Genomic DNA, 27,615 nt, shown 5'->3' with positions numbered 1-27,615 from the left:
TAACTTGGAAATCACTGTGTTTGGGAAGCTTTCACTGTCTCCCAAAGTCTTGGTTATGTGTCCACTTACCAACATCTATAAAAGTACTATATGTACTTCCTCCGTCACTGAGTTTCTGTGAGGATTAGAGTATGTAAGATGTATAAGTGCTTGGAACCATGCTTGGTACATAAAAGTACTCAATAGCTAACATTGTCATCACCACCATCATAATGATTATTGAACTTATGACACCCTGTTTCTTATTAGTCTCTTTGATTCTCTGTGTCCTCTACTAAGTGTTAGCTTTGAGGGGGCTGGGACCATAACAGTCTGACTTGTTGCATCAGCAGCAGCTTAGCACTATGAATGACAAGAGTAGGTAAATGCGTCCTAATTACTTAATGTTAAATTAGACAAAGCAATTTACGTACGGAGACTTTCATTCATGCAACAAGCAAGTTGAGACTTTAAGCGTATTCTTGTGGAATAGACCGAAGCATGTGATTTAAAATAACATGATGTTATGAGGGCTGTAGTAAAGTTTTGAATTAAGTTTTATGGAGACACAGAAAAAGAAATAATTGACCTCTTCTGGGGGATGATGTATACTAGAGTTGAGCTTTGAAGAGCCAGGGTGATTTAACATAGCACATGTGAGGGCGGGATTATTCCATACAGGAAAAAATGGTATAAATAAAAACATAAGGTGGGAAACTGCATAATGGATTTGTACCACTGACTTCTTAGATCCTTAGGACAGTGCAAGGACAGACTTTTAAATGCCTTAAATGTCATGCTGTTATACGGTGATACGAGGCTTTCAAAAAGCTTTTCCTCATCTCTTAGTCATTGCTCAACCCCCTGCAGTCTGTAAGCATTCACCTAAACTATTACATTGGGACATATTTTGACTTTCCCTTTAACATTTCCTCTTCTCCACCCTCTGCCCCCAACCAATCAATGACCAATTCTATTAATTCTACTTCTGGAACACCTTTCAAATTCAGATCATCATCTCCATTCTTTCTGCCACTAACTAAATTCAGGTCATTAAAATATTGTCTACCTGATCTCCTACTCACAACATACCCTTCACACTGTGGCCAGTTACTTTTGAAACATTCAACATTGATCTGATCCATTAAGCTTCTACTCTAAACTTTAAATTTAATCTGCCAGAACCAGATTTAATCTACTTTTAAAATAACATTTTGTGTGTTCATTTCAAGAGCACATATGCTAAAATTGGAATGATACAGAGAAGATTAGCATGGCCCCTGTGTAAGGATGATGTAAATTTGTGAAACATTAAAAGAATAGTAATAACATTTTGTGAGAAGAAAGTATTTTAGCAATGCTCCACATGCTAAAAGAGTCTGCATTTTCCTTTAATACTACTCTAATTAATAAGAGCTTAATCAATGAGGTCATAATCAGTGGCTAAATTATCACAGGTCTGGTGAATAAAATCAACCTTCTATGAAAACCATTTTAAAGGTTTACATAAACAATATATAACAAATATCCTCACAAATATAGTTTGCTATTAAAAAGTTCCTAGTCTCCAGGTTATAAGCCAATATACCTTTAATCTATTTACACAATCTCTTCATTATTATAGAAAGCTCTTTTCTTAGAGAAGCAACTTGGAAATTCACTTTCTGATAAGATTCAAAATAAATATCAATTATTTTACTAGAGGTTACAAAATCATGCTTTTCTAATTTATCATTCTATTAACATCTTTCAGTGAGAGTTCTTCATAAAGAACTTTCCCTCATTAGCCAGGGCTATTTGGTTATTTTCAAATTTAGTTCCTAAAGGAAAAACAAGATAAATATTTATTCTTAGTTTTTTGCTTTTAAATAAAGTGATTAATGAATTGAGTTTTGTTTTGTTGGTTCTCTCCCATGTATTATGAACTTATGGAATTTTATGTAATGTATGTGTTCCAATAAATTGTATTCATTATTCTTTTTGATGCTCAAATTTTACTGTCTTTGGCTATTCAGATCTTCTTCATTTTAGTGTCTATCTATGGCCTTTTAACATAACTCATATTCTTTGATAGCTTGCATTGTGGCCTCCCCAAAATCTCAGGTTAATCTTATAAAGGCTGCCCTAGACTTAAAAACCGTCATTCTAGGGGCTTCCCTCGTGGCGCAGTGGTTGGGAGTCCACCTGCCGATGCAGGGGACACGGGTTCGTGCCCCGGTCCGGGAAGATCCCACACGCCGCGGAGCGGCTAGGTCCGTGAGCCATGGCCGCTGAGCCTGTGCGTCCGGAGCCTGTGCTCCGTAACGGGAGAGGCCACAACAGTGAGAGGCCCGCATACTGCAAAAAAAAAAACAAAACAACCCTGTCATTCTACAGGTGCATTTGTGAAAATGTAATAAATACAGACCATAATCCAGTTAATAGATATGCTTATGGCTATTAAGTTATGATTGCTTTTCAGTGGACCAAAGAAGGAAACTAGGAGGTTGGTTTTTTTTCTTTGTCAATTCATACAGATATTTCCAATTTGAATTGAATTACAAGATTTTTTTACCTTTACTTTCGTACATACATATATATATATATATATATATATATATATATATATTTCCCTCTTACTGTAAAAACTTTTTTTTTCCTAACTGCATTAACATAATTGCTTTCTTAACCCTGGTTATTTACAAAACAGAGCCTGAGGCAGATTACTTGTTAAGGCTTCATTGGAAGGTGCAAACCTAGGCAGGTAGAGTGAAGGTAAAAGAGAATTGAGGAAAGGGAAGAAGCTCAGTTATGTAGGAAACATTTCAATCAGGCTTTCAGAAACCACTGTGCCTCAGAACAGCCCTTGCAGTGAAAAAAGTGAGGGGAATTAATTTTCAGGGCTTCCTCCTGGATCATTGGTCAAAGTTCACCCCAAGAGTTGTTAGTGGCCCTGCACTTTCACGTGTGTTGCCTAGACCTTTCTAGGAAGTCACTAAGGACACCAAATCCCACACTCTATTAGGCCACGTATCATCTGAGTGCACAAGAAATGAGAGGAGCTAGAGTGTTTTGGGGTCTTGTCAGGTCAGATCGGGCATTGGAGCTGATGCTCCTTCTATGGCAGACATAAAGAAGACCACGCCCTCACCCAGAGGAGTCCAAGACAGCCAGGCAGCACTTGGAGATGAGGCAGTGGCAGCAGCAGCTGGGGCTCTCTCTTGAACAAGCAGTCAGGGGTCAGTGTCCTCTCTGGTAGAACTCTAAATGTTTTCACATTAAAACTGAATCCAAATCTTTAAGCCAAACTATATAGCTTCAGTAGAAAATGAATGGAAGAAAAATAATCCAATACTCATCTTATTTTTAAGCATTATCTGCAGAAGTCCACAAATTAGGTCTTATGTATAATTTCTTATTTGCATTATTCTCATGCACACACACCCACACAGATATGACACACATACTTTAAAATGAATAATATCAATAATATTTCTAACAATTAGATTATTGAATAAAATGTAAGACTTTTTTCTAACTGGCCTGATACCCTTCTCCAGGGAAGACCTGTGAACCTGAGCCAAAAGGCTGGTGTACACTTGTTTACTGTGTAAGCAAGAGTAGAAAAATGTGATGTACAGTGGAAACTTGTACAGAATAGTACAGAATAATAGCTTTGAGAAAAAAAACAGTATAGAAAAAGTAAAAAAAAAAAAAAAAGACTTTTTTGCAGCTCAATTTTTCTTAAGAATATATTCCATACAGTCAAAATACTGAGTATAAAAGGATACACAGTCATAATACTGAGTATAAAAGTCAATTACAATAAGTATTAACTCTGTGTGTTTATGTCACCAACTTGATATAGAGCTGGTTTATTCATTTCAGTTCTGTTGAGTTTATTAGAATTAGCTATTTATTTTTTTCACTTTAGGTTAATTTAATTTTTTGAGTATGAAAATAATATATGTTCCCAGGTGAAAATTATGTAAAAATACATACTTAGAGAAGTCTTGTTACATAAGTTAACTGCTCTCTTTATCTTATACCTCTTTCCCATTTTAAGCAACCATTTTTATAACATTGATATGTCCTTCCAAAATTTTTTTTGCAACAATACATCTATATTTATTTTTCATTGCCACATAACACACAGGTAGCTTACTATTAAAAACAATTTTGCATCTTGATTTTTTTTCATTTAATATATCCAGTCATGCCTTATCAGTCTATGCAAAACTTCCTCATTCCTTTTGACACCTGCATAATATTCTCAACTTAATTTTAAAGAAGACTAAATCAGAGGTATTGTAGTTCTAATTTTTCATTCTCAAGTGTCAGTACAATTTTGGGCACCTAGGTGGCCGATAAGAATATTTTACTGTAAATTGTATAAAAGTTTGCAAACACTTCCTCCTCTTCCCAGGTCATCTTACTAGAACACCTAATCCCTCTAACAACCTTGTTATGGGCTGAATGTTTGTGTTCCCCCAAAATGCATATATTGAAGTCCTAACCCCCCAATGTGATGGTATCAGGAGGTGAAACCACTGGGAGATAATTAGGTTCAGATAAGATCATAAGAGTGGCGTCCTCATGATGGGATTAGTATCTTCATAAGAAGAGGCAAAGAAACCAGTGCTCTCTCTCGCAACCATATAAGGACACAGCAAGAAGGCGGCCATCTACAAGCCAGGTGAGGGATCTCACCCAGAAGTGCATCACTTTGATCTTAGACTTCTTAGCCTCCAGAACTGTGAGAAATAAATATCTGTTGTTTAAGCCACCCAGTCTATGTTATTTTGTTATAACATCTCAAGCTAAGATAAACCTTCAACATTAGTCATTTATGGACGTATTTAAATAAAATAAATAACAAGCCCATCTATGGCCTTAGAAATTACGTGTATTTATGTTACATGAGTATGTTTTTTTCAGCCAAAGCTCCAACAGCTTTCTTATACCTCTTATACCTCATAACAGGTGAGAAGGAGCTATCTTCTTTGGAACCATCCAAGGGCAGGCATGTCAGATGATTGACATGATCTCTGTCCTCAGTGTTTTTGCTATGGGGTTGTTTAGCCTTCCCACACAGCTGTGGCTCTCCTAGACTTCAGCCTTTTCGTTCAGTGCAGAATAAAGAAAAAAATTAGGGCATAGGGCATTGACATATTAGACAGTACTAAGTACTATGATTTGCTATGTTTTAACTAGGGAAGAAAATGGCTTCTCCATTGTCTCTTAACTCTAGTTCTATGTCAATGTTATCACATCATTTACTGAACATAAATTTTTAAGCAAAGCTATATGGTTCCATTATAAGCTGAATGAAAGAAGTATTAGTGTTACTCATCTATTTTTTCTCATTGTAAAAATACTGCTATATTTTGGCATGGAATTGATGAACAAAAGGCTTTAATGATACAAATAATGATGATACAAATAATTTGACCTTATTTTACCATTTTTCATATAATTTTACTATTATTCATATTATTACTATTATTCATACACTAGCCCTATTAACCTAACTTTACTATAGAACATCTCCAAACACTAAATTTGCTAAGATGTTTTCTTAATATCAAAGAGAGTCTATAGTGAGAACTGAAGAGGTAGTGTTTTGAGTGTCTGCTCCTGGTTTTCCATTATCCCTTACATGAGGAAACAACAATCTAAGCTTCTGCCCTCTCTCCATGTTCCTTTACTAGCTCCTTTCCACAGAAGAGAGAGGGGATCGCATGATTTGTCAGACAATGAGACAATCATTGGGCCAAGTGTTCAAATGAGAAGGCTTACTGTGACTTAAAGATAGGATCCTGGCCTTCACACCTGATTTACTACCCTCTGGCCTCCATACAGACCAGGTGAACCTCTTTGCTCTCTGTCTGTGATTAGGTCAATATAGCAACTGGTTTGTTAGAGTAGATGGCCAGGTAGTAGTGCCAGGAGAATTATATGGTGGGGTAGAAGATTTACTGAGGCCCTTCTCCAAAGCAGACATCTTGGACAGGTGTCAAGAGCTTAACCTTATATTAATAATGAATCAGTATTTTGTACACCATTTGACATTTGCCTTCTGTCTTTAAAACTCAGCAAAGAGAAGCAGGTATATTTAGGCAGCATATTTGAGTACTAGCACTTGACAATGAAAACTCTATAATGCCATTCCTTACCCTTTTTGTGTCCATGGAACATCTTCCTTTACTCCCATCATCACCATAGAACATCCATTAACCTATTTTCAGACTTTACAGATCCACAGACTCAAATCAATGAATAACAGATTCTGGACCTAGATTGGCTGAGTTCAGAATCCCTGATCTCCACTTACTACACTGTGTGATCCTGAGCATCAGTTTACCTTTCTGTGCCTTAGTTACCTTGTTGTTCAATGGCAATATTAATAATATAATATGAATAACATAACAATATAATATAAAATACCATATTATTATAATTATATAGCTAAAATTATAATAATCCTAATCCTATGCAGTAGGACTTAAATAATATGAATATATATAAATATTACATACATATATATCTCATACATATTATATATATAAAACAGCACCTGACTTATGAATTGGAAATTCTGGTTTAATGTTTTCATTATATTGTTTTTATAATCTTTATAATTTATTCCACGGTAGTTGCAAGAAGACAGGTAGTACTATCTCAAAGATATAACTGAAATATTTTTTAAAAGATATATATATGTATATATATGTTAATGTGAATATTTGCTAATAATACAATAATGTAATATAATGTGAGTAAAATCAAACAAAAAATTAAAAATACTTTGTGAATAAAGAGAGACAACTAAATGCAAAATAAAATAGATATTCTTTGATCTGTGACAGTTTAAATGCAGATGTACTTAAAAGTAGGAAGTTAAGCTCTGGAGGCCCTTTGCAAGCTATAATTCCATAATATAAAAAGAAATGTTCCCAGTTTTGAGATTTATGCATGCACATTTTCTATTAAGATATACATAGAGAAAGAAAGTTAGGTAGGGTAGACATACATTGTAATTCAGATTTGCCTACTTACAGATGGTAACATTCTGTGCAATAATAATGCTCTTGAAACCATTTGCAAATTTGTCCAGCAACAACTCTGCCTTTAATGATGAAGTTTCCACAGTGGCAGATGGCAGAGTGAGCAGTGAAGGATGCTGCCGACCCACCAGGGTTATGTCTGTCACTAAAATGATCTGGCTCCAAAAGCCAGAGTCTGTTGAGGTCACACTGGTTATTGCTCCATTGGAATGACTTGATTGATCACATTTGTGGTTATTCTATAAATGATGACCTTTTAGAAGGGATCCTGGCAGTTTCATCCTGCTGTAGGAAAGTGATATAGAGAAACATACAGTGTCTGCAGTCTATCGACATATTAGAGAAACAAAGGAGCAATTTATGTAACAAAAAAAAAAATACATTCACTGATGTTGCTGTTCCCTCTTTGTGTCTAAATGGTTAGATAGTCTACAGAAAAAGCACAATACTACTTTTAATATCCATGTCATATTTAGGAAGAGAAAAGTAAAGGGAACAAGACAAAATATATTATTTAATGAATTTTAAAAGTCCAGCAAGGATTATTGTTCTAATGGGAGCATATAAATATTGAGATCCAGTTACTCTCTAAGCACCTAAAATTGGCAGATAGCACAGATAAAAGAAAATAAATAAGTAAACTTCAGTGTCCAGGTGAACCCTTGGAATACTTTGAAGGAAATTATATACTATTCTATGGGAAATTTAACATAATATAGCACTTTTAAAGTATATTGTATTGAAATTGCCAAGTTCCATTTATAGTGTGATATTTTGGGATTAATTTATCAATAGTGAGTATACCTTTCAAAATTGAATTTACTGTCAGATCATGCCTTAGGCACTGAAAGGAACAAAGCACATCTCTCACTCTGTATTTATTGAACAGTAACATACAAAAATTCCACAAAAATATTAATCCTCTCATGTCACTGATGAAAATAAAAAGCATAAAGCTGCTCATTAATATTAATAACAATAATAATCATTTATAATTACTTGTCCTATTCAAAAAATTCTAAGTATTTTACATATATTACCTATCTTCAATTTTTTTTGACAACCATGAGACTTATTTAGAGATTCCATGAGGAGCCAGGTCTCTGATGTACTGAACCAGCGAGAGATGTTTGTTAAGTTTTCAGGGAATTTCACAGAACTAGAACAAATAATCCTAAAATTTATATGGAATCACAAAAGACCCAGAATTGCCAAAGCAGTCCTGAAGAAAAAGAACAAAGCTGGAGGCATAACCCTCCCAGGTTTCAGACAACACTACAAAGCTACAGTAATCAAAACAGTGTGGTACTGACAAAAAACAGACATATGGATCAATGGAACAGAACAGAGAGCCCAGAAATAAGCACCCACCTATGGTTAGTTAATCTTTGACAGAGGAGGCAAGAATATAGAATGGAGAAAAGACAGTTTCTTCAGCAAGTGGTGTTGGAAAAGCTGGACAGCTGCAGGTAAGTCAGTGAACTTAGAACACTCCCTCACACCATACACAAAAATAAACTCAAAATGGCTTAAAGAATTAAATATAAGACAGGACACCATAAAACTCCTAGAAGAGAACACAGGCAAAACATTCTCTGACATAAATCATAGCAATGTTTTCTTAGGTCAGTCTCCCAAGGCAATAGAAATAAAAGCAAAAACAAACAAATGGGACCGAATCCAACTTAAAAGCTTTTGCACAGCAAAGGAAGGGATAAACAAAACAAAAAGACAAGCTATGGACTGGAAGAAAATATTTTCTAATGATGTGACCAACAAGGGCTTAATTTCCAAAATAGACAAACAACTCATACAACTCAATAACAAGAAAAACAAACAACCCAATCAAAAACTGGGCAGAAGACCTAAACAAATATTTCTTCAAAGAAGACATACAGATGGTCAATAGGCACATGAAAGGATGCTCAACATTGTTAATAATCAGAGAAGTGAAAATCAAACCTAGAGTGAGGTATCACCTCACACCAGTCAGAATGGCCATCATTAAAAAGTCCACAAACAATAAGTGCTGGAGAGGGTGTGGAGAAAAAGGAACCCTCCTACACTGTTCATGGGAATGTAAATTGGTACAGCCACTGTGGAAAACAGTATGGAGGTTCCTTAAAAAACTTAAAATAGAGTTGTCATATGATCCAGCAATCCCACTCCTGGGCATATATCCAGAGAAAACTCTAATTCAAAAGGTACATGCATCTCTATGTTCACAGTAGGACTATTTACAGCAGACTGATTTCCATGGACAAATGAATGGATAAAGAAAATGTGATATACACACACACACACACACACACACACACACACACACACAGACAATGGAATACTACTCAGTTATAAAAAGGATGAAATAATGCCATTTTCAGCAACATGATGGACCTAGAGATTATACTAAGTGGAGCAAGTCAGAAAGAGAAATACAAATATAATATGATATCACGTATATGTTGAATATAAAACATGATACAAATGGACTTATTTACAAAACAGAAATAGACTCACAGACATAGAAAACAAACTTACAGTTACCAAGGGGAAAGTGGGGGAGGGATAAATCTGGAGTTTGGGATTAGCAGATACAAACTACTATATATGAAATAGATAAACAACAAGGTTCTACCGCATAGTGCAGAGAACAAAGAAATAAAATAAATTTTCAGGGAATTTGCAAGCTACAGTTAAACATGGCCATTGTTAAAAATTAAATTATATAGACTTACAATGACATAAATTATATTAAATACAAAGGTAATAAGAACTCAAAACTCATCCCATTTTAATTATTTTACTACATTTCACTATTATCTCTGTTCTTGAGGTTTTTTACATGTATTCTTCATGCATGCATATGTATGGAATACTTGGGCTACTGTGCATTTTTTCCTAACTCTGTGTTCATTGATGCTATGCTATATAGGTAGCTTGAAGTCAGCCACAGTGGGAATATTCATACCATGGAAATTGGCAGATGCTGTAAATCAGGGCTCTCCCACCCTGAGTCTGTTGTTAAACAATACTAGTCCACTACTATGTGAGACATGTCTTTCTGACTTCAAGGTACATTGTTCAGTAAGCCATGCTGTTTTTGAATGGCTTGAAGCATTTTTTATACATATGTTTTAGGTGTATAGCATTACAGTCCAACATATGTATACACAACTGAGTGATCATCATCACAAGTTTAGTTACCATCCAACACCATACAGCTGACCCCCTTTACCCATCTACCCATCCCAATGCCCTTCCCCTCTGGTAACCACTAATCTGTTCTCTATATCTATGTTTGTTTTTGTTTTCTTTTGTTTGTTCATTTTAAAACATAGATTCCACATATGAGTGAAATAATATAGCATTTGTCTTTCTCTGTCTGCTTATTTCACTTAGCATAATGCCCTCAAGGTTCATCCATGTTGTTGCAAATGGCATGATTATATTCTTTTTTATGGCTCAGGTATATATATATCACATCGTTTTTATCCATTTCATCCATCAATGGACACTTAGGTTGTTTCCACATCTTGGCCATTGTAGAAATGCTGCAGTGAACATAGTTGTGCATATATCTTTTTGAATTAACGTTGTGTTCTTCAGATAAATACCCAGAAGTGAAACAGTTGGGTCAGGTGGTAGTTCTATTTTTAATTTTTGAGGAATCTCAATCTCTATACTATTTTCCATAGTGGCTCCAACAATTTAGAGTCCCTCTAACAGTGTATGAAGGTTCCTTTTTCTCCACATCCTTTCTAACATTTGTTATTCCTTGTCTTTTGATAATAGCCATTCTCACAGGTGTGAGACAGTATCTCATTGAAGTTTTGATTTGCATTTCTCTGATAATTAGTGATGTTAAACATCTTTTCACGTGTCAGTTGGCCATCTGTATGTCTTCTTTGGAAAAATGTCTATTCAGATCCTCTGCCCATTTTTAAATCAGGTTGCTTGCTTTTTTGTTGTTAAGTCATATGGGTTCTTTGTATATTTTAAATAGTAACCCCTTATTGGATATATAATCTGCAAATGTCTTCTCCCATTTAGTAGGTCCCCTTTTAATTTTGTTGATGGTTTCCTTTGATGTGCAGAACTTTTTTGATTGAAGTCATCCTTTTTGTTTTCCTTGCCTTTGGAGTCAGAGCCACAAAAGCATTGCTAAGACCCATGTCAATGAGGTTACTGCCTATGTTTTCACTAGGAATTTTATTGTTTCAGGTCTTACATTCAAGTCTTTAATCCATTTTGAGTTAATGTCTCTGTGTGGTATAAGACAGTGGTCTAGTTTCATTCTTTTTCAAGTGGCTGTCCAGTTTTCCCAACACATTTATTGAAGAGATTATCCTTTCTCCATTGTATGTTCTTAGCTTCTTTGTTGTAGATTAATTGCTACATATGTGTGGGTTTATTTCTGAGCTCTCAATTCTCTTCCATTGATTTGTGTCTGTTTTGCCAGGGCCATACTGTTTTGATTACTATAGCTTTGTAGTATGAAATCAGGGAGCATGATACCTCCAGCTTTCTTTCTCAAGATTGTTTTGGCTATTCACTGTCTTTTGTGGTTCCATACAAATTTTAGAATTATTTGTCCTAGTCCTGTACAATATGCCATTGGAAATTTGATAGGGATTACATGAATCTATACATTGCTTTGGTAGTACAGACATTTTAATAATGTTAATTGTTCTAATCCATGAACATGGTACGTCTTTCAATTTTTTGTTTCTTATTCAACTTCTTTCATCAATGTCTTACAGTTTTCATAGTATAGGTCTTTTACCTCCTTGGCTAAGTTTATTCCTAGATATGTTATTCTTTTTATTGCAGTTGTAAGTGGGATTGTTTCCTTAATTTCTTTTCCTAATAGTTTATTAGTGTATAGAAACACCACAGATTTCTGTATATTGAGTTTGTGTTTTTTACTGAAATCATTTATTAGTTCTAACAGTTTTTTAGTGAAGTCTTTATGGTTTTCTCTATATGATATTATGTCATCTGCAAATAGTAACAGCTTTACTTCTTCTTTTCTAATTTGGTTGCTTTTTATTTCTTTTTCTTTCCTAATTGCTGTGGCTAGGACTTCCAGTATTATGTTGAATAAAAGTGGGGAGAATAGGCATCCTTGCCTTGTTCTTGATCTTAGAGGAAATACTTTCAGCTTTCTGTTCCTGAGTATGATGTTAGCTGTGGGTTTATCATATATGACCTTTATTATGTGGAGGTACCCTCTATGCTCACTTTGTTGAGAGTTTTTATCATAAATGGATGTTGAATTTTGTCAATTGCTTTTTTGCATCTATTGAGATGATATTATTTTTAGTCTTCATTTTGTTAATGTGAGGTATTACATTGATCAATTTGCAGATGTGAAGCCATTGTTCCATCCCTGGAATAAATCTGACTTGAATGTGGTGTATGATCCTTTTAGTGTATTGTTGGATTTGGTTTGCTAATATTTTATTGAAAATTTTTACATCTATGTTCATCAAGGATATTGACCTGTAATTTTTCTTTTCTTTCTTTTTTTTTTTTCTCTTTGTGTCTTTCTTTGGTTTTGGTAGTAGGGTACTACTGGTTTTGTAAAAAGTGTTTGAAAGTTTTCCCTCCTCTTCACTATCTTGGAAGAGTTTGAGAAGAATAGGTATTAAATCTTTTTTGAATGTTTTGTAAAATTTGCCATAGAAGCAGTCTGGTCCTGGGCTTTTCTTCGTTGGGAACATTTAGATTACTATTTTAATCTCTTTATTAGTAATCAGTCTATTCAGATTTTCTGTTTCTTCCTGGTTCAGTCTTGGAAACTAGTATGTTTCTAGAAATTTATCCATTTTTTCTAGGTCGTCAAATTTGTTGGCATATAATTGTTTATAATAGCCCATTATGATCCTTTGTATTTCTGTAATATCAGTTGTTATTTCTCCTCTTTCATTTCTGATTTTATTCATTTGAGCCCTCTGTCTTCTTGGTTAGTCTAACTAAGGGCTTGATGATTTTGTTTACCTTTTCAAAGAACTAGCTCTTATTTTCATTGATCTTTTATATATTTTTTAGTCTCTATTTCATTTATTTCTGTTCTGATCTCTATTATTTCTTTCCTTCTAATAATTTGGAGCTTCATTCATTCTTTTTCTAGTTCCTTTAGGTCTAAAGTTAGATTGTTTATTTGGGATTATTTTCTTGTTTCTCAAGGTAGGCCTGCATTGCTACGAAATTTTCTCTCAGAACTGCTTTTACTGAATGTTATAATTTGGTATGTTGTATTTCTGTTCTCTCATTTGTCTCTAGGTATTTTTTATTTCTTTTTTGATTTCTTCTATAACTCATTGATTATTCAGTAGCATGTTGTTTAATCTTCACATTTTTGTGGGTTTTTTCCCATTTTTTTCTTTTTTGGCAAGGTAGCCCAAGATCACAAAAATTGATCCTGCCAGTGTCTCAATCACCAGGGAGCATCCCCACTGGCTTCTGACTCTTTGGCAGAAGCTCCAAAATTAGTAAGTGGGTCCCCTTCACCTGTGGCCCATGTGCTTTACAGTCTGGTGTTTTTGTGTTGGTTTTCAGGTCAAGTTCCCTTGTGAGTGCTTTACAATAATGTTTTCCATTCCCTGTTTTTCTATAGTTTTCTTGGATATATTCCTTGTCAGTTTGCAAAGCCAGATGTTTTGGCGGCTAACCTCTCCTCTGCAAACTTTAAGGGCTGGAGTGCTTGATGTGAAGTTCAGACCTTCAGTCCTCAGGAAAAATAACCATATCTTTGTGATTCTTCCTGGTTGTGTATCACCATGGCTGGGGTTGTGTTTTTTTCCTTGGCATGACTGTATCTCTGTTTCTCCTCTCTGCTTTGATGCTGTCCTTTAATCCTTTGTGGTGGAGACTTTGTTCATCCAGTTTTCAGGTCCCTTTCCAAGGGAATTATTCCATATATAGTTGTAGATTTGTTGTATTCATGGGAGGAGGTGAGTTCAGGATTTTCCTACATGGCCATTTTGAACCCTCAAAGCATAGATTTTTAATATGGTGTCTACTGGCTTTTTGGGAGAGATGTATGGGCTTATGTATAAGCCTTTTCTGGAGAGGTAGTCCATAGCTTTTATTAGATCCCCAAAGCTTCACAGCCTGAAATAAATTTTAAAAAACTGATAAAAAGCCATTTCTGTAGAAAAAATTCTGTATCTTCTACAAATATTATTTTCCTCTGAAATAAAAAAAATCAAGTAGCCTGCAATAGACATGATTAATAATTTTGCCCATACTAATGCCCCTTAGGTACATATTTTACCCTGTAAAAGCTTTCTTTACTCTTTCTTTGCTGTTTCCTCTTTAAAAAGTCCCTACATTTAGCAAAAAAGACTCCTATAGCACTAAAAAGAGTAAAATACCTAAGAATAAATTTAACCAAGGAAATGAAAGATCTATACACCAAAAGCTGTAATATATTGATGAAAGAAATTGAGAAGACACAAATAAATGAAAAGATACTCAGTATTCATAAATCAGAAGAAGTAACACTATTAAAATGACTGTACTAACCAAAGATAGATTTTACATAATCCCTATCAAAATTCCAATATTATTTTACATGGAGATAGAAAAAATAATTATAAATTTACTATGGACTTAAAAGACCCCAAGCAGCCAAAGAAATTTTGAGAAAGAAAAGAGTTGGAGGCATCACTCTTCAATAAATTGTGCTGGGGAAACTGAACATCCACATGCAAATGAATGAAATGGGACACCTATCTTACACCACTCACAAAAAACCCTCCAAAAAACAAACAAAAAAAACCTCAAATGGATTAAGGACTTAACCATAAGATCTGCAACCATAATACTTGTAGGAGAAAACATAAGGAGAAAATACCTTAACATTATTCTTGGCAATGATTTTTTTTGTATATGATGCTAAAAGTATAAGCACCATAAGCAAAAATCAACAATTGGGACTATATAAAACTAAAAAACTTTTGCACAGCAAGGAAACCAATCAACAAAATGAAAAGGTAACCTACAGAATGGAAGGAAATATTCACAAATCAGATATCTGACAAGGAATTAATATCCAAAATATATAAGGAACTCACACAACTCAATAGCAACAACAACAAAAAACAATCTGATTAAAAAATGAGCAGGGGACTGGAATAGACATTTTTCCAAAGACTTTCACATGGCCAACAGGTGTATGAAAATGTGCTCAGCATCACTAAAAATCAGGGAAATGAAAATCAAAACCACAATGAGATATGACCTCACATCTGTTAGAATGACTATTATCCTAAAGACAAGAAATAACAAATGCTGGTGAGGATGTGGAGAAGAGAGAACTCTGGTGCACTGTTGATGGAAATGCAAGTTGGTGTAGCAACTATAGAAAATAGTATATGAAGGTTCCTCAAGAAACTAAAAACAGTACTACCATATAATTCAGCAACCCCAAATCTGGGTATATATCTGAATGAGATAAAATCACTACCTCAAAGAGCTATCTGCACTCCCATATTTATTGCTGTATTATTTACAGGAGCCAAGATATGGAAACAACTTAAGCGTTTGTGGATGGGTGAGTGGATAATGAAAATGTGATTATATATATACACACACACACAAACACACACATACACACATACAATGAAATATTATTCAGTCACTAAGAGGAAGGAAATCCTGCCATTTGCAACAATATGGAAGGACCTTGGGGGCATTATGATACAGATAATAAGTCAGTTAGGGAAAGACAAATACTGCATGATCTCAATTAATATATAGAATCTAAAAACATTAAACTCATAGAAGCAGAAGAATGGTTGTTGTCAGGGGCTGAGGGGTGGGAGAAATAGGGAGATGTTGGTCAAAGGGAACAAACTTTCAGTTATGAGATGAATAAGTTCCAGGGATCTAATGTACAGCATGGCGACTATAGCTAACAATAACACAATGTATTCTTAAAAGTTGCTATAAGAGAGCTTTAAAGTTGTCACCTTAACAACAACAACAACAAAATGGTAATCATGTGAAGTAAAGGATATGTTAACTAACCTTACTGTATTGTTTCACAATATATACATGTATCAAATCTAAAAAATGATATTTGGCACACATTTATTCTAAAATATCATTTATTTTAACTGAATTTCAAACCTAACTAGGCATTCTGTATTTTATTTTGCAACTCTACTCCTAAAGGTATTCTTTCCTCATTCTTCCACTTACTTTTTCTTCTTACTAAGAAATCTACTGGATTAATGAACCATAGCTTGGTTTTTATATTAATTATGTGATTAAGAGTTAGTTATATCTGATTTTAATTTCAGTTCTAACCCTTCCAAATTTTGGCATTGGGAAAATTATTTAACTTTTCCAGGTCTCAGTTTTCATGTCTGTAAAATAGGCTTTTGTAGAATTGATTGCTAACAGGTTAAATAAGATAATATATGTAAAATTACATATTATATATAACATATTGCATACGTAGTGTCTGCCAGTTAGTAAGCCCTCAGTACACACTAGCTCTGGTGATGATGATGTCATCATCATGTTTTCACTATCATGGAGTTGTAGCCCTCTGGATTACCACTGAATTCATCTCACCCTCATTTCTTGGCAGACATGCACTCCCTTTCTCACCCCATCTACTTTTTCTGGAGTGAACCATCAAACTAATATAACCAGTCCCATACATCATTATCAGAACCCCAAACTTTCACCATATTTTATTTCCTGGATTTTATGTTTTTTCCCCCCTAGCTTTATTGGTATACAATTGGCATATAACATTATGTAATTTTAAGGTATACAACATGATGATTTGATAAACTTATACACTGTGAAATGACTACCACAGAAGGGTTAGTTAACACCTCCATCACTTCACATAATTACCATTTCTTTCTTGTGGTGAGAACATTTAAGATCTATCTACTCTCTTAGCAACTGTAATTACATAATACAGTGTTGTTAACTAGAGTCATCATGCATTGGATCTTCCTGGTTTCTATATTGATGTGGCCTGAACATGCTCATTTATGCTGAGGGATCAGGGCCAACTCAACCATAACTTTGCTAGCACTGGCCAGACAGCTGGCTAGTGAGGAGGAGAATAATGACACTATTGAGTTTGAATTCTGCTAAAGCTGTATTAAGGCCTTTTGCATATGATTTTATTTAATCCTCATAATAACTCTATATATAATAGTATTGAAATTTTATAGGTAATGGAACGGAGGCCTTAGAGGTAAAAGAAGCAAAAATGGGAAAAAGTTTTGCATTTGGATATAGTTAGGGACTTCTTCATACTTAGGTAATTACAATAATTTACATTGGTATAGGTATTCTTGAGGTTTTAATTTTTCTCCAAGGATGTTCACATATACAATCTCATTTATCCTTACAACCATCCTATAACTTTGAAAAAGTAATTATTATAAAAGTAATTATTGTCTCCATTACATAGGCAATGAAACTGAGACATTGGGAGGTTAAATGTCCTGTCCAGAATTATGCAGTAATTAGAGTAATTACTGGAACTGAACCCTCTAATTCAATACCCTCAGTTTTTCCTGTTGAACCATCAAGGGCAAATAGCTTTTGTCGCATGTAAAACTGCTGATCAACTGGTATTGGCTACTTGGAGTGCCATGTTATTAAGAATTTTAAGACCATTTTTAGGTTCAACAGCAAAGAATGCCATAATAAATTAGTAATATCTGCCACGAACATGAGCAGTGAGGATAATAATGATGATCTGAAGGGAAGGTATCGAACAGACTAGTAAAGGAAAGTATGTGACTTGCAACATAAACAATAAATTACCAAATTTCAAAGTGGCCAATCCCACGTAGTTCTAAGGGTTCTTTATTGAAAACCCAAAGTGATGATGCTGTGTCACTTAATTACCCATAAGAACAAAAGGATGGAGTAATTCATTCCAAGTCACCACTTGCCTTTCCTCCACTACAATTTGTTTCTCTTACAAAAATAAGACTTTAGTTGATGCGGTTGAGTTTAAATGTTCCTTTCACTCATGGCGTATTCTGATAAAATGACAGTTCCATTAGTGGTAATTTTTGTGTATGGACTTACAGAAGAAGAAGGTGCTCATGTACCCCCCTTTCTCAGGTGAGTAACTTTAAACTCATGGAAGGTAGACTGAATTATATGCACACATGTTTTAGTGCTTCTTATTTAACAATTAACGTTTATATATGTCACTGTCACAAATCCTGGTGGGCTGGGATTTAACTTAATGTGTGAAATGGGGCCAAGTTCCTTCATGACTTTAGTGCTCTTTTTCTTTATCTATTAATTTAAAAATTGGAATAGATATTTCATTGATTTATTTATCAAAGACCTACCATATCAAAATACAACAAGCCAGCATAGATCTATTTCAACTCTATCATTCTAGGAATCTGTGCCTATATATGGAGATCATTATAGTCAAAAGTATTATTTTGCTCCTAATCTTCCTTCAAAGTTTATTCCCTCACAGTCTATCTGATGTGCTTACTTCACACTGTCCTCTGCTTCATAAAGAGTACCATTTTTTGATGGCATCCAGTTTGACTTGTAGGAGTAACTAGAATAATAACAAATTTTGTATGATGAATATATTTGTTAAAACCTTTTAAACCTCAGTTCAATGATTCATTCTGATATTTATAGGCACATAAAGAATATATTAAACACACACACACACACACACACACACACACACACACACACAGCTCCTTGAAGTCAAAGGTTATATTCATAGTTACATATATGACAGAATCTAACAAAACTGTCATATACATACTAAGTAATCGATAAATTTTCTCTGCAATTGAATGAAATGAAATACTTATAGTATACATATATGCAATATATATTGTATACGTATATACAATCCTTATATATCTTTGTGCCTTCAAACACTATACTGTCAAAGACACTCATAAAATAGATAGCTTAGCACACTGGTTAAATTGGTGTGATTTATTATCAGAAAGACCTAAACTCAGATCCCTGCTTTGTCATTTTGAACCTGTGTGACCTTGGATAAGTTCTTTGACTTTTACAAATTTCAGTTGTCTCAACTTCAAATGAGGAAAATAATAATATTTACACTGTGCTGTGGTTGTGAGGTTTAAAGGAGATAAATTATATCTTTTACTTAGCAGAGCACTTTGTACAAAATAAATAACCAGTAAATATTAGCCAATATTATAATTAATAATCAAAGATGTTAATCTTAGCATTATTATCAAAAGAGAGTGGGTTTTTGAAGGTTCTTCAAATAACTTTCCTTCAAAGGAAAGTAAAAGAAATTAAATATTGATATGTTCAAAGACTGCTTGTGTGTAATTTGCATATCATGCCAAATTTAAAAAATATTATCTCATTAAATTCTCACAATCAACTTCTGAGGCAGCTGTTATATCTATTTTACAGAAAAATTATGGAATTTCCTTAAAGTCATACAACTGGTAACTCACAGTTATGCAAACACAAATCTGTACCAAACTATGATACATCCAGCTCTACACTAAATATATAATCTGATATTTATTATGTGACCAAAGAACCTAATATTGCTGATGAGTGTACAATTTGAATTACTTAAAGAGTAGAGGCAATAATCTTAAGTATTTTCCCATGAACTTGTGTGAATGTGAAGCAAAAAAGAGCAAGTAAGGGGAAGCAACCCCAGGAAGATATGCTCTGATCAAACCATCAACAGAATACTAATACAGATCCTTCCAACATTTTAATTATAAACACAGCTCTCTTCCAAACTCCTACAAATTGAAAGTCTTTAGAAACTGCCTAATTCCCTCAAATTGAATAGAGAGTCATCTAACATGTATAAGACAACTCTGAAAATTTCGGCAAGCTTCTGTCATGGTTTTTCTTTGTAGCTCTTGTAGGTTTAGGACCTGTATCGAGAAAGTAAAACTGAGAAAAATATCAAATCTTTTGATTTTTTGATAATGGGGTCCCAATTACCCAAAGATAACAGATGGAGCATTGATAATGGGATTATCATCCCAATCATCCAGGGTCATATGAATAGTCTTATGGGAATTGTGAGGTTACAGTTTAGAAGAACAGATCTCTCTATTCAGCCATACCAAGAGCAGCTCACCTTACAAATAAAACATAAGTCCTCAAAGTAAACCACTGGAATTAAAAATTAAAATATTCAAATACATACAACACTTTAAAAATATATCACTGAAAAATTTTAAGGATACCTCCCTATGTTGTGAGATTCATATAGGAGAGTCATAATAGCTTCTCCAAATATCTGAGGTTGACTTTATTCATTCATTTAACAAACAAATGTTTATTGAGCACAAATATATGCCAGGCATAGTTATAGGTGCTGGTTTACACTAATAAACAAAATGGGCAAAGTTCCTGCTCTTGTGGAACTTACATTTCAGTGGGAGAAACAGTAAACCAATAACTCAATAAAGGTATAACATACAACATGGTACTAAGGGCCAAGATGGAAAATAAAGCTGTATAAAGGGCTAGAGAGTGATTAATTTTGGAAGAGGAGTAGTTAATATTTTACAGTGTGTGGACAAGAAAGTCCTCTCTGATGAAGAGGCATTTGAACAGAAACATAAAAGAAGTGAGGGAGGGAACCATACTGAAATCAGAGAGAAGAGCATGGAAAATGGAGGGGAAAGCAAGTGCAAAGGCCCTGAGACGGTAGTGTGCTTGGGGTATCCAAACCACAGCAAGAAGGCCAAAGTGGTTGAAACAAAGTATAAGATGAAGGATTAGAAAGTATGCTTTTTTAAGACACCCAGCTTTAAACTATGTAATTATCTATTGGTCTCCTTATGAAATGAGATAACGAATCCAAAAATTTCAGGTGATCTTTGCTCCTATGAAGCCTCGCCTCCATCACTGCTGGGTCTGTCATGAGGGAGTCAGAAGTAGTGATGAAAGGCTGGCCAGCCCAAGTCGTTATCTGGCACTTAATTGGCAAGTAATTATAGCTTTATTTTAGTTACATGGCCGCAATTTAAATATTTTTACAATTTTAGACAATAATCCTGAATGATTATGCATTTTGTGAACGAGAACTTATGCTTCAATTGTATGTGGCAGAAAAACGATGTCATCTAGAAAAAAAGTTTATACTGAGAAGCTTTAAACAGTATACTCAAACTGATCTTTGAGATAGTTCATAGTCTATTCATAGAGTCTTAGAGATGTACTCCAACTCTCCACTGATTATTTCAGCCAATGGCCAATTCCTCCTATGACTTGTAAAATATTGAGTAAAACATTGCTTCAAATGACCACCCATTACTGCCCTATCTTCTTCCTAATTCACAGGAGACATTTTTGTTTTTATAAGTGAAGAAGTTCATAAATTACACACTCATTGATATGATAATATTTCTTGCTTTCATGGTCTCAATTCTTGATAAATCAAGCATCAGAGTCCTTTGAAAAACATTATGTATTGGACCTTTTCTTTTTTTTAATAAATTTATTTATTTATTTTTGGCTGCGTTGGGTCTTTGTTGCCATGCACAGGCTTTCTCTAGTTGCAGTGAGCAGGGGCAACTCTTTGTTGTGGTGCGCAGGCTTCTCTTGTTGTGGAGCACAGGCTCTAAGCATGTGGGCTTTGGTAGCTGTGGCATGCGGGCTCAGTAGTTGTGGCTCGCGGGCTCTAGAGCACAGGCTAAGTAGTTGTGGCACACGGGCTTAGCAGCTCCGCGGCATGTGGGATCTTTCCGGACAAGGGATTGAACCTGTGTCCCCTGCATTGGCAGGCAGATTCTTAACCACTGCACCACCAGGGAAGTCCTAGACCTTTTCTTACTGAGAAAAAAAAAATGAAGATTCTGGAAAGAATGGAACTTTACAATATTATTTGTTGAATATCTGACTTTTTAAAGATGGTTTCCTTATTATCAGAATCAATATGCATACATTTTATTAATAAATAAATTGTTTTAATTGCCAAATTAGTACACATTAAAAAATGTTCACTGTGCTTCAGGAACAGTAAAAAACACTTGACAGTCATGGGGTCACTTTATCATAATATAAGCGTCTTTTTGACCATGAGGTGACTACTTGTCTGTTCAATTCTGACCACCTGCCTTATGAGAGAATGAAAGGCACCAGCAGAAAACAGATCAGATGGCAGAATTTGGGAAAAAGCCAGTTTGCAGAATGTGAGATTCTACTGAATATATTATCAAAAGGTCCCACATTGAACTTTTTTGAGCACATAGAAGAGATGGCTATGGTAATTAACTGCTGCAGTTTGGTTCAAGTTTAACCACTGGTCATTATTTCAATGAGATGGTGTAAACCTCTTTCTTAGTTTAGTGAGACTTTATTTGAGCTTATTCAGAAATTCCAAAGAAATTCAGACATCAGAAATTCAGAATTTGATTAGGAAGAGTTTCCCACAGGTGTTAGGTTAAAATCACAAAGTACTTTAAATCCACGATACCAGTCAACTCCAACCCTACACTTCAGGTTCCCTCAGTGCCAATTTTTATGTGATCTCATAAAATAAGAACCTTGCTTAAAACCATATTCTACAGAGCCAAATTTTAAGAGCTGTAGGGAACTCGACTGAACATAAGAGTTTTTATAAGAAGTTTTTCTTAGATCAACTATTATATTATTTCTGGAAAAGGTAAAGAACTTAGTTTCCAATTTGTTTAAATGGGGTTGAAGGAAAGGGGAATTTTTTTTTGACATTCATTAGGAATCTAAATGTACCAAGGAGGGCTGTAAAATCATTTTATTGAAGCTCATTTAGATTGGAAGCAGAGGAACATCTGTAACTACTCTGAAGGGGACTCTGGAAGAACTTTTTATGAGTAAACTGGGATTGTTGCTTTTAATTATTTGAGTGTATAGATTACTCAGTAATGTGTGTAAAGGGCTATTTAGCTACCACCTCCAGGCCACGTCATTGAAATACAAGAGGATCTTTTTTCAGTTCACTTTGCTTGTGCTCCGTAATTTAAAATATAATCTTGAACATAACTGAAGCAAGTCAAAATGTGATTTGTTTGCAGCCATGACTTACTGTGAAATTCCTTTGTGGATTTACTTTTCTGTGCATCATTTCACAAGACTCAGAAATAGCTAAACTGTTTTGTTTTATATTGGATTCCAAAGGCATAGTACTTTTTTTTCTTAAGAACTACTCATATGTAATTTTTTTTTTTGGAATTCTGCTGCAGGGGTTTCCATAGTTAAACTTTGGCTTTAATTCTTAAAACATTTAAACTGAAGTCCCATTAGGTATTTTGTTTTTGAAGGAGCCAACATCATATGGTTCCAACATTAAAAAATAAAGTGATGTCTTCAGCCCCTAAGCTGTAACACTGAGGAGGGGGAAGGATCACTGCACATTTATTAACACAGCCCTCTGTTTGGTTATGAAAGGTGGCTAGACCATAACTTACTGTCACATCAGTCCTTATTTGACAGAGAAGTCATTTAATGAATGAAAGGTCATTATATTTTACCCTTTTTCTTAATCAAACATGTAAAGGGAGCATAGATAATGACACACACAGCATTTTACTGCATTTCAAATGCAGTATGTTTTATTTTATAGGATGCATCTTAATGAGGGAGAATCATTCTAGAATTTCTGCTAAATAGAAAAGTGTCAGGATTTTCAAAAAGAGCTCTTAGGATAAAAGGATTCTCATTTCAAAATGTAAGCATTTTTTCATAACCTAGATATAAACAATTAACAGGAATTAACCATGTCTCAAGTCACAAGACCACACAAGGCATGGCTAAAATAGCGTTAATAATCTGTGCAAACAAAGCCACTATCTTTAGTTAGATTTTTTTTTAATCTACTTAACTTGAGGATAGCTTGACTTTCATGGAAATTCACTAAACTATGTCTTTCTGCCTATTCTGGCTAGAGCTACAATTAGAGAAGATGAATTTTCAGAAGAACAAGCTTTAAATTGGTCACCCTGGCATGGCAGATTTTATTATGGATGCCTATGTACTCTTCAGAAAGACACTTCTCAACTCCCTGGGAAGAAAGCATATGACTGAATTTCAGTAGTTCAGTTTTTACATTAAAATATGGCCAGTGAGGGGTTCCAATCTGTCAGAGAAAAGTGGCCATGCGGCCAGAGTTATCATTTTACTTTGGGGGTCTTGTGTTTGCCAAGTGGTCAGCCAGCTGTCCAGGCTTTTAAAATGAGGAAACTGAAAAATCTGAGAGGTAAATTGCACTGAAACATATAATATTTATTAAACCTGAAGGATTTTTAATAAAATTAAAGAGAGAGAATTGCTGTTTTGAAATATGGAGTCTTAATAAACATTCTCTTAAATTTTATGTAAACAGTTAAGTAGGAAATCAAATCTCACATAGCTGTGATCATTGTTTCATGGTACAAAGAACATGGGCATGAAGGCTGATAAGCCTGATATCAGTTTGCCACTGCTATTCAGTAGTTGTATAAACTTCTCTCTGAGCCTCAGTTCTACTGCCTGTAAAATGGGAAGAAAATAATAATACATAACTCAAAAAATAATTGTAACCATCTGGAGTAAAGAACATTAATTAAATTCATTGTGGCAATCATTTTGCAATATATACATGTATCAAAATCATTGTTAAGCACCTAAAACTAATACAATGTTATATGTCAATTATCTCTCAATAAAAAAGACTGAAAGAAAACAAAAAAATGTACTTTGATAAACAGTAATATATTTAAAGATCTTGGCAGACAGAAGACAATAAATTACAGTAAACTATTTAAATGTACCTTGAAGGAATAGCAGTTAGAGGCTGTGACTTGAAAATAGATTGCTAAGTACTTATTAGCATATACCAAAAAGGGTCATAATTTCTGAATATGTGTAAAGTATCAATGCAAAACATTATCAAAAGCCTGTCTTTTCATCTGAGTAAGGAGGTTGGAAGTTAAGCCTTAGGAGTAATGGCTCCAAACCAAAGAAATTTTCTTGCTAATAAGGTTAGATTTGTCTTGCCTACTTTCTTGGGGAAGCCACAGGGAAGGCTGCAGCGCAAAGTGCCAGCCAGTCACGTTTGCATGAGATAAATAATCAGTTGTGAGTTCAGTGTGTGATTCTCGTTAAATTCCAGACATTGGAACAGCTCCCGAAATGTATTGCCACGACCACAGCTACCAATCTCTTTTGCATCTCATTGGCATTTGAGGACGTTAATTGACTCATTATTGCAATTCATATTCAGGAAAGGAAGTTGATTAAGGAAGGCAGATGCAGACTCTCCAGACACATTCATAGCTGCGTTGTTTGTCCCGGCAGTTTACTTGAGTTATTAGAATATTTAGGAAGCTATAGCCAGAGGGACAGGGAACGTGTCCCACTAAGTGTCACCCTTACAGAATAGATTTTTACTAAACACAATATAATTTTTGAATAACCTTATTCTACCTTCACGTCTAAAGAGCAAAGTTATTTTCTTAGCTCTTTTATACTAATTATAGCCACTCCATTTTATTTTAATTGCTCTTCTGGAAAATTGGTTTCTGATCCTTATGTTGTATCAAGAAATATTTTTTAAACGTTAATAAAAAGTATCTCTAGACTCTATTGGGTTAAAGAACATTTAAATATTAAATAAAATTAGTAAAATTTTATAAACAGCTGCAATTCTTAATTTTGCAATTCTCAATTTTGATTAAGATGTGATAAACTTATAGATCAAATGTATTTCACTATTCCTTTAAATGGTTGTTTCCTTTTGTTACTTTGCTGATCTTTAAATAATTGGACTAATTTCTATTTTTTATGTCTAATATTGCATTCAGATAGTTATATATATAAGCATGTATGTCTGTTGGATGAGAGCTTTCTATTTCTATACTTGGAGTCACCCGCATTTTTAACTGAGTCTGAGAAGTATTCTCAATCATTAATTCTCAGTAATTTGGGAAATACTTTCATAAGTAAAATGTTATATAATTCTGAGGTCAGTTTAGCAAAAACCATATAATTCACTTGCTGCTCTTTATATTGAATTTCCTTAATAATAATTAATTTTGAGAAAGTTATTTTTTATCTTTACCTTAAATTTGAAAGTATTGTTCAGACCTTACAATGATTAGTTTTATTACCTAAAAGAAACAGAAATTGATCTATAAGAATTTCATCCAAAACAACTAATCTTACAAAAATCTTGTTTGGTATTAAGCATCGTCATCACTGTCATTTAACAATATCTTTCCTCTCCCAACTAGCTATTGCTCAGAATTAGCTAGTTTTATCTTCTTCACTTGGTCTGTATCAACTAGCCTGAAAGCATTAAAACATGTGTACAGTTAATAAATTTTCTTACACATATATAGATGTACATGAAATAGAGATGAAAGGCAAAATTTCATAGATCTTTATACATTGCCCCAATAGTTTTTCTCCACTAATTTATTTTGACTCCACAGCAAACAAATCAAGGCTCACTTTCCTCAAATATTATTAATTTTAAGTGTTAGTAACATTTCAAAGTGTTTTTTCTACAAAACTTCAATTCAATAAAAATTTAATGAGTAATTATTATATATGTGTCAGATATTTAGGGGTGGGGCAGTGGTCATAGATAAATAATGCATAATCTCCACTTTCCAAGAGCTTACATTCCAGTGAGGGGAGAGGGAAGCACATACAAATTTCCATATAATAATACAAAGCATGATATAGATACTTCAACTGAAGAATAACCAAAGTTAAACGAGAACTCCAAGGAATGAACAATTGACTGACAGTCATTTTTAGAATCTAAAAGGAAGATCAAGGAAAGTTTTGTGTCTGGACCTTAAAGAGTATATATGAATTTGATTACAAGGAAAAAGAAAGTCATTCCAGGTGGATGAAATACCTTGAATACAGGCACAGAGACAACGCTCTGGGAAGAATAAGTAGTTCTGAAATGATTGAAGCTTAGGGTAAGAAAGTGAACCAAGAGATGAGGCTAAAAGGTAGTCAGAAGTCAGACTGGGGAGGGCTTTGAAAGACACATTCAGGAGTCTACACTCTATTTTACAGACGACTTAGAGCTATGAAGTTTCCAGCAGGACATAGAGTGTGGTGACGAGAGGTTACCTGAGCAGATTGTATTTCAGAGAGCTAACCCTGTTACAAGCAGATTTGATACACTGTAGTAAGAAAGGCTTGGAGATGCGATGTTAGGGAAAGTGATTAGAAAGATATGACCAAAGTCCAAAGTGGCTAATTACCAGCCCCAAAGAAGAAGCAGTGGGCATAGAAAGTGGAGCGCATGTGTTTGCGGAATGGAGATACAGAACTCTGTGATGGGGAACTAGGTTTAAGTGTGAGCGGAGGATGGCTGGGGAAAAGGGAGAGAAGAACAAAATGATAATAACTGCAAGATTCTTAACTGAATTATTGGCTTTATGATTGATATGAGAGAGGGAAGAGGAGAGAGAGAAGAGAATATCTAGATGAGGAAATATCCAACAGGTCATAGTAAATGTGGGTCAGGGCTAGAAATTTATATTAAGTCTCTCAAATAGAAATGGGAATTGAAGCTTTGGGGGCAGATAAAAGCATCTGTGAAGATGGTCATACCATG

This window comes from Leucopleurus acutus, assembly GCF_964270905.1.
Source record: "Leucopleurus acutus genome assembly, chromosome: 4".
Lineage (NCBI taxonomy): Eukaryota > Metazoa > Chordata > Mammalia > Artiodactyla > Delphinidae > Leucopleurus > Leucopleurus acutus.
This window is presented reverse-complemented; position numbering follows the sequence as displayed.